This window comes from Artibeus jamaicensis, unplaced genomic scaffold (genome assembly GCF_021234435.1).
Source record: "Artibeus jamaicensis isolate MK-2021 breed Jamaican fruit bat unplaced genomic scaffold, CSHL_Jam_final contig_241, whole genome shotgun sequence".
NCBI classification, from domain to species: Eukaryota; Metazoa; Chordata; class Mammalia; order Chiroptera; family Phyllostomidae; genus Artibeus; species Artibeus jamaicensis.
Genome location: NW_026521509.1, coordinates 1533488 through 1540833, shown reverse-complemented (window position 1 = coordinate 1540833; position 7346 = coordinate 1533488). Strand labels below are relative to the sequence as shown.

Below are 7346 nucleotides of genomic sequence, written 5' to 3'. Positions count from 1 at the left end.
AATAGGCCAGGTGCTGAAAGAAAAATACCATATGATCTCACCTTTAACAGGAAGCTAAACAACAAAACAAACAAGCAAGCAGAAAAAAAAAAAACAAAGACACTGAAATAGAGAACAAGGGGATAGTGACCAGAGGGGAGAAGGAAGGGAAGTTAAGGGGGAAAAGGGGGAGGGATTTGGAGGAACAAATAGGAAGGACACAGGGAGGAGAACTAAGGGGGTAGAAATGGGAGGGAGGTGGGGAGCAAGGGACAGGGGAGGCTGGGATGGGAAAAATAGACAAAAAACTGTACTTGAAAAATAACTAAATAAAATTTTTAAAAAACAGTAAAACAAAAACAAAAACAAAACAAAACAAAAAAAAACCAAATAGACCTGGCCATGTTCCAATAAAACTTTATTTATAAAAATAAAATAAAATAAAATAAAATAAAATTTAAAAAAATAAAAAAGAAAAGAAAACTTTTGTTTGCTCATCAGTTTTGTTTTTTTTTTACTTTTTTAAAACTAAATGTTTCCTGCATGGTTTGTCTCCTCAGTCACTGTCCAAAGGACTCTGAGAAGCTGTAGGAATATGCAGGGGCAGACTCAAGGCCGGGCTTTCTCTCCAACATTGAGGAACGGGACTGTGCATAACAGGATAGAGCCCTGTGCTCCCCTACACCACCTGGATAGAGCCCAGGGACAGAGACCTCCTGGGGTATGCATGTTGGTACTCATCGGTTTTCATTAGTGTTTGTGTGCTTAATGTGTGGCCCAAGACAACTCTTCTTCCAGTGTGGCCCAGAGATGCCAAAAGGTTGTACACCCCTGCACAAATTCACCATGAACTTGCCTGCCCTTATACATCAAGCAAGGAAATAGAATAAACACATTCCAGAACTTCTTTAGTACAAATTATTTCATGTCATTGGACAGAATGAACACATTTGGTCTTTGATGATATGAAGTGTCATGTATCATTTAAGGAATTTGCTAATATACTTTTGATATAGCAAGTTCAAGATGAGTTTGCCTATCCTTCTAAATATATTTGTCCCTTACTATGTGCTGTAACATACAATGTACATTCCATGACCTCTTAGACACTTTTAGGTCCAGGTTGCATGCTCCCTATAAAATTTCCTATCCAGCCCTGGCTGGTGTAGCTCAGTGGATTGAGCACAGGCCTGTGAAGCAAAGGGTCGCTGGTTCAATTCCCAGTCAGGGCACATGCCTGGGTTGCAGGCCAGGTCCCTAGTAGGGGAAACATGAGAGGCAACCACACATTAATGTTTCTCTCCCACTCTTTCTCCTTCCCTTTCCCTCTCTCTAAAAATAAATAAATAAAATATTTTAAAATATAAAAATAAAATAAAATTTCCTATCCATAACCACTGATGACCTCTTTGCTCACAATAGAAGAAGCAGATTGTATACTCAGTTATTCATACCTTCCTGAATCGATAACCTAAATAACGCTTCTATATAAGCCAGCTCTTAAGATAATTTTAAAGGTTTTCGTGTAATTTCTAAAGGAAAATATACATAAGTGTTTATGTTCACAAGCTTTTGAAAGGGTTCAGTGCTCAAATGATACCTGATATCTTTAAAACAACAGTTGGACAGGCAGAAGGTCCAAAGGTAAAACTGTGTGGAGATAATAGTGTCTTATAATTAAGAATGAATTCACACCTGAGGGAGGCTGAGAAATTAGGTATTTCAATCTGGTACATTGATACTCTGAAAAAACTTGAATTTCTGTTAGTAAACAAAAAAATAGTTGGTATAGGATAGTCAACAGCAATTGATAACTTTGAAATCGAAAACAAATTATATAATAAAAGTAGAAAACTATAAATCAAAAAATTATGACATTTCTCTTATAAAAATATTAGTTAACCACATACCAAGACCTATGGCTACAAATATTTAAATAGTTGGGGATCCTAGGAGTACTGGATATGTAAAAGATAGTTGACATTAATAAATGTATTGCTTTTATCAGAAATTGCTCAAGCTATCAAAAATTTTTAATAAATAGCCCCTAAGAACATTGTACATTTATAAAAGCATGTATCTTGTGTAGATTATATTGATCTTGCTTGTGATTTAATGTACTTTTATCTTTTCATCATTGACTACTTAAAACTTTTGTATTGTATTTTTTCCTGGCATTTTGTGATTTTCTAGTGACTAAAAAGCCATGTTCATTTAGGATATCATGTGGGAATCAGAAGCCAATTTTTTATTTAGTTTTATTTTTATATTATTGCAATTGCATATTCAACAAACCAAGAATACTATGGTTTATGCTTTAAAATAAATAGCTATATGCCTTCATATGAAAAGACAATTACTTGTATATGAAAGTGGTTTGAAAAATATACTCTACAAACATAGAGATTTTAATGGACATAACTTTAGAGCAAATCATTAGAACCTCTAGAAAAATTCCATGCTTATTTTTTTTTAATCTTTAGATGGGAAGGGAAGGAGAGAGGGAGAGAAACATCAATGTATGGTTGCCTTTTGTGCCTCCCCTGCTGGGAACTGGCCTGCAGGGAACCAGCCTGCAACCCCTGTATGTGCCCTGACTGGGATTTGAACCGCGATTTCCATGCTTATTTTTAAATCATTACTGACAAGAGTAAACCACTTAGAACCATTCAAAATAAAGCAGTTTACTGGATGTAATTCTAATGAAAAAGAATTAATAAATGGCTATTAATAAATGTCTCCCCTTTCTAACTTGAGTAAAATGTTAACCTGATGATAAGTACCTTTCAACCTGTGCTGTTCCAATACAGTTGCCATTAAGTTCCTGTGGCTATTTTGTTAGTTAAAATTAATTAACATGAAAAAGGCACTTTGTAAATCACACTAAATACACTTTACATCCTGAAAATTGACATATTGCTAGTCATTACCATTAGTGGACAGGGCAGAAATTTTTAGAAATGGCACTGCTCTAAAAGATACATGGTTTTATTATTGTCAAAAGTTAGAAATAAGTTAATTTACCATAGCCATCTAGTTCAAAGAGCAATACAACTGTATTTGGTTGTGAAATTCTTTAAACTTGGGTAAAACCACTTCAGCCATTTGAGAATTGGCAGGTGTTCCAGTTACTATGGCTGTGTAGCAAATAACCCCAAAACTCAGTGGCTTAAAACAACAATAATGTTTATGTCACTCAAACATCTGCAACTTGTATAGCAGTTGACTGAGATTAGTTTGTCAACAAGGCAGAATGGTTTGCAGTTTAGGGTCAGGGGCTGGAATCATCTGAAAACTCATTCAGTCAGATGTCAATTTGTAGTAGTGGATGGCCCGTTGACACCTATTGTACATTACCTTGGCTTCCTGACCATGAGGTGACCAACTGCCATGTGTGACAATCCAACCCCAAATAAAGGGGAAGCTAGTCTGAAGCCATTGTGTATTCTATACTAGCCTTGGAGGTCAGGCAGTGTGGCTTTTACAACTTTGTATTTGTTGAGGCAGTAGCACAGGCCTGCCCAGGATAAAGAGGAGAGAAAACAAAATGCGCCTCTTGATGTGAGATTCTAAATGTTTGTGAAGGGTTACATCTCTTCTCTGATTACTCAGGCAATGTTTGGAAAATACAATCTGCCACAGCTGTTTGCCACATTCGAAGTCCAATCTACCCACAGGAATATATGTTCTTCTGATTTCAAAAGTGATACTATATTAATTGTAAACACCTCCAAGGAGTGGGAAGGAAGGAGACTTACATTTTTGAAATCACATGTTTTTGTAGTCTTGGGGTTTTTAACAATCTTGAATCACATCATAAAGAACATAGTACAAATTAATAATATTTACATCTGTATATAAAAGTATTAGTGGAAATCGGTGCATACATGAACTGTCAAAGGATCTACTTTTTAATACACGGATATAACCAAGTCCAAATCTCTAATTTTATGGATAAGAAACTACTGTACTTGTCCATAAATAGCAGTCATTTGGGTGAATTATCACAGCCTCTTTGTTTCTGGAGCACTGCCAAAGTCCTCACCCAGCTGCCTGCTACACAGCACAGCTCTGCTCACAGATACATCACCTACACTGGTGCTCCCAGGCTGTAATGTCATGGAGTAGGGGAAGAATGGTTGCAGAACAGTAGTAGAAAACTACAGAGAATTACATTAAAACTTCTATTTGATTTGTTGACCTTGTAAAAAGCCGTGATATCATCAGCTGGGCTGCAGTGAGGAAGCAATTAAGGAAGTTTACTTTGCCCTGTAGAATTCACGAGAACCTTCTGGCTCCTCCTTGACTTCAGATCCCTATAAAATTGATGTATTTCTCTGACTCTATCTTTATTTTCAAGACAGTGATGCAAGGTTGGTCTTGTTTGAATGAGTACAGTGATATGACAAATATACCCAGAACCTTGTAGAAGGTTGGCAGAAAGTACTTCAGTCCATCTGTCCTACTTTCATTAAGAGATAAGAACAATTTAAAAAGGAATGGAAAGGAAAAAGTATTCTTGGGAGCAGCGGGACAGAAAGGATATTGACAGAGAAAACAGCCTTCAACGTGTGATTAGTGAGACATGGCTGGTGCAGGTTAAAAGAAAGTACTTTCATTTTACTGTACAAAAAATGATCCTACCTCCTTTGTACTGAAACAGCATTGCTCCTGATGTTGACAGAGTTTTCCTGATTTAACTAGCATCTTCACTCACCGTGGGTTATACATTCTTGTGGGTTTTGGTTTGAAACCCCGACTTGTGAAGGCTTCCTCTAGGGAAGAGTGCTGAGTGCCCAGGTCACAAACCCATGAGGGCAGCCCCCCAGCAGACCTTGCAGAAGAACTTAATGCAATTCTCTGTCCTGCTGAGTTCATTCAGCACTGAGAAATGACATAATTAGGAAATAATGACCAACAATTTGGTGGTTATTGTCAGCATACACTGCCCAAAATTAAGTGAAACAGGAAGTTTTAGAACTATCAGCTTACAGTTCTGATACTTCGAATGGAAAATCTTAACAGGACATAATTCTACTATTTTTCCCATCTTATAACTATTATTTTGGGATGTCCAAGTTATTCAGATACAGACAACAATATTTTAAAGTTGATTTTTAACATGCAATTCTAATTACTGAAGGCCATCCAAAAAAAGTTTGTTTTTGTTTTTACAAGGATTAAAATATATTTTAAGGATATTTAAATAGATATTTAATTTATGTATATTTAATTAGATATTTTTCAAACTCTAAGTACCAAATTAAATAAGTTAAACTCTGGTTCATTATATTTTCTAGGAATTGAGGTGTGAGATTCAAAAGAAACCAAGTAAAGTCTAGTGGAGGTTTTTTTTAATTATTATTATTTGGTTTCTGGGAATATCTATTGATGATTCTGAAATGAGTCAGGGACATTTTTTTGAGCAATGTGAATTCTTCATCCTTCCTCAAAGAACTTTGTCTCATCAATGTACTACATGTGTTTGGGGGTACTGACTGTATTCTGAATTCTGTGCTAGGCTCTGGGAATATAAGTTACATCTCATTTATTCCTGCCCCAGACTTATTTCCAGTTCTGTGGAGGGATAAACAATGATAATACATCAGGTTAGTGCCTTCATGAACATGTAAGGAACACAAAGGTAACACTAAAAATGGACCTCTGATGTATTGAAGAGAGTTATAATTTATGAAATTTTGTCAGGAACTGCAATCATGCTTTCAGTAGAATCATTGAGTATCTATAAGCATAGCATTAATTGTCCAAACACAGTAACAATGTAAGAACAGGTCAGCTGACACATGTACAAAAAGACAAAGAGGTAGAGACTGATGTATCTCTAGTTTCAGGTATAGATACACATATGGACATAGATAACACTCCATATATAAACTCCCAAGAGTTGGTATAAAGATGGTATCATCCACTCAATAGCTATAGTCTCTATAAAACACACTTATGCATACTTTTAATATTGTTTATCTATATGATCTTCTATGTTTAATTCTTTTTTTAATTTGTCAAGTATTTTTATTGTACTTGACAAAAATTTTTAAAGATTTTTATTTATTTATTTTTAGAGAGAGGGGAAGGGAAGGAGAGAGGGAGAGAAACATCAATGTGTGGTTGCCTCTCACATGCCCCCTACTGGAGACCTGGCCCACAGCCCAGGCATGTGCCCTGACTGGGAATTGAACTGGTGACCCTTCAGTTTGCAGACCTGCATTCAATCCACTGAGCCACACCAGGCAGGCCCTATGTTTAATTCTTAACATAGCATTTACCCTGCCCTACTCTGCTCCCACATACCGTGTATTTAGAATTACTGGGTTTCTTGCTTTCAAAATGTACCCTGAAGCCAAAACCTCTTCCTGCTAGGCAGCTAGACCAGAGGGTGAGCATCTGTTTTAAGAGACAGCAAACTTTAGATTTACTCATAAAAAGAGACAGGATGAGTCTTTCAAATACCTGTCTTGGAAATTGTAGAATTGGAAGATCTGGACAACTGATCATTCTTCTACAGAACCACAAGCACAAAGGCTTTAAGATAGAAGCAATAAATCAGAACCAGGGTCAAATGTCACAATGATTTATGCAAACACAGTATTCATAAATAATAAAAGAACATGTATTGGCACAGACCAAAAAGCAACTGAAACAAATATGGAAACAGAGTCAGACATGGCTCTGAAGACAGAGAGACTGCCTACTGACCTTGGTTTCTAATTGCTTTCTAGAGTCTTACTTTGAGTCTCTAGAGTCTTGTAATTATCGGCTCCTTTTTTCAGATTCCTGAGAGCCTCTCTGTACACTTACAATCAGCTTCTTTATTTACTGAGATAGTTTGAAAGAATCTGTTCTTCTATTAAAAGAACTTAAAAAAGTAAGTTTATTTATTTATTTATTTTATTGATTATGCTGTTACAGTTGTTCTATTCCCCCTTTATTCCCCTCCACCCTACCCCTCATCCCCACCATTACCCTTCTTTAGTTTATGACCATGTGTCTCAAGTCCTTTAGATTCTATATTTCCCATGCTATTCTTGCCCCCCCATCTATTTTCTATCTACTGTTTATGCTACTTATTTTCTGTACGTTCCACCCCCTTCTCCTCCTCCCACTCCCCTGTTGCTAACCCTCCTTGAGATCTTCATTTCTATGTTTCCACTCCTGATCTAGCTGTCCTTTTAGTTTGCTTTCGTTTTAGGTGTGGTTGTTAATAACTGTGAGTTTCCTGTCCTTTCACTGTTCATGTTTCTTTAACTTCTTTTTCTTTTTTTTTTAAATTTTTTTATTGATTATGCAGTTACAGTTGTACTATTCCCCCTTTATTCCCCTCCACCCTACCCCCCATCCCCACCATC

General features: G+C 36.4%; 1 non-coding gene across 1 annotated transcript; it reads right to left on the bottom strand.

The window, feature by feature from the left end:
• Positions 1-509: 509 nt before the first annotated feature.
• LOC119050663 (small nucleolar RNA SNORA73 family) lies at positions 510-713 on the bottom strand. The gene has a single exon (XR_005082799.2). It is a non-coding gene; the product is annotated as a small nucleolar RNA SNORA73 family (small nucleolar RNA).
• Between the last annotated feature and the right edge of the window lie 6633 nt (positions 714-7346).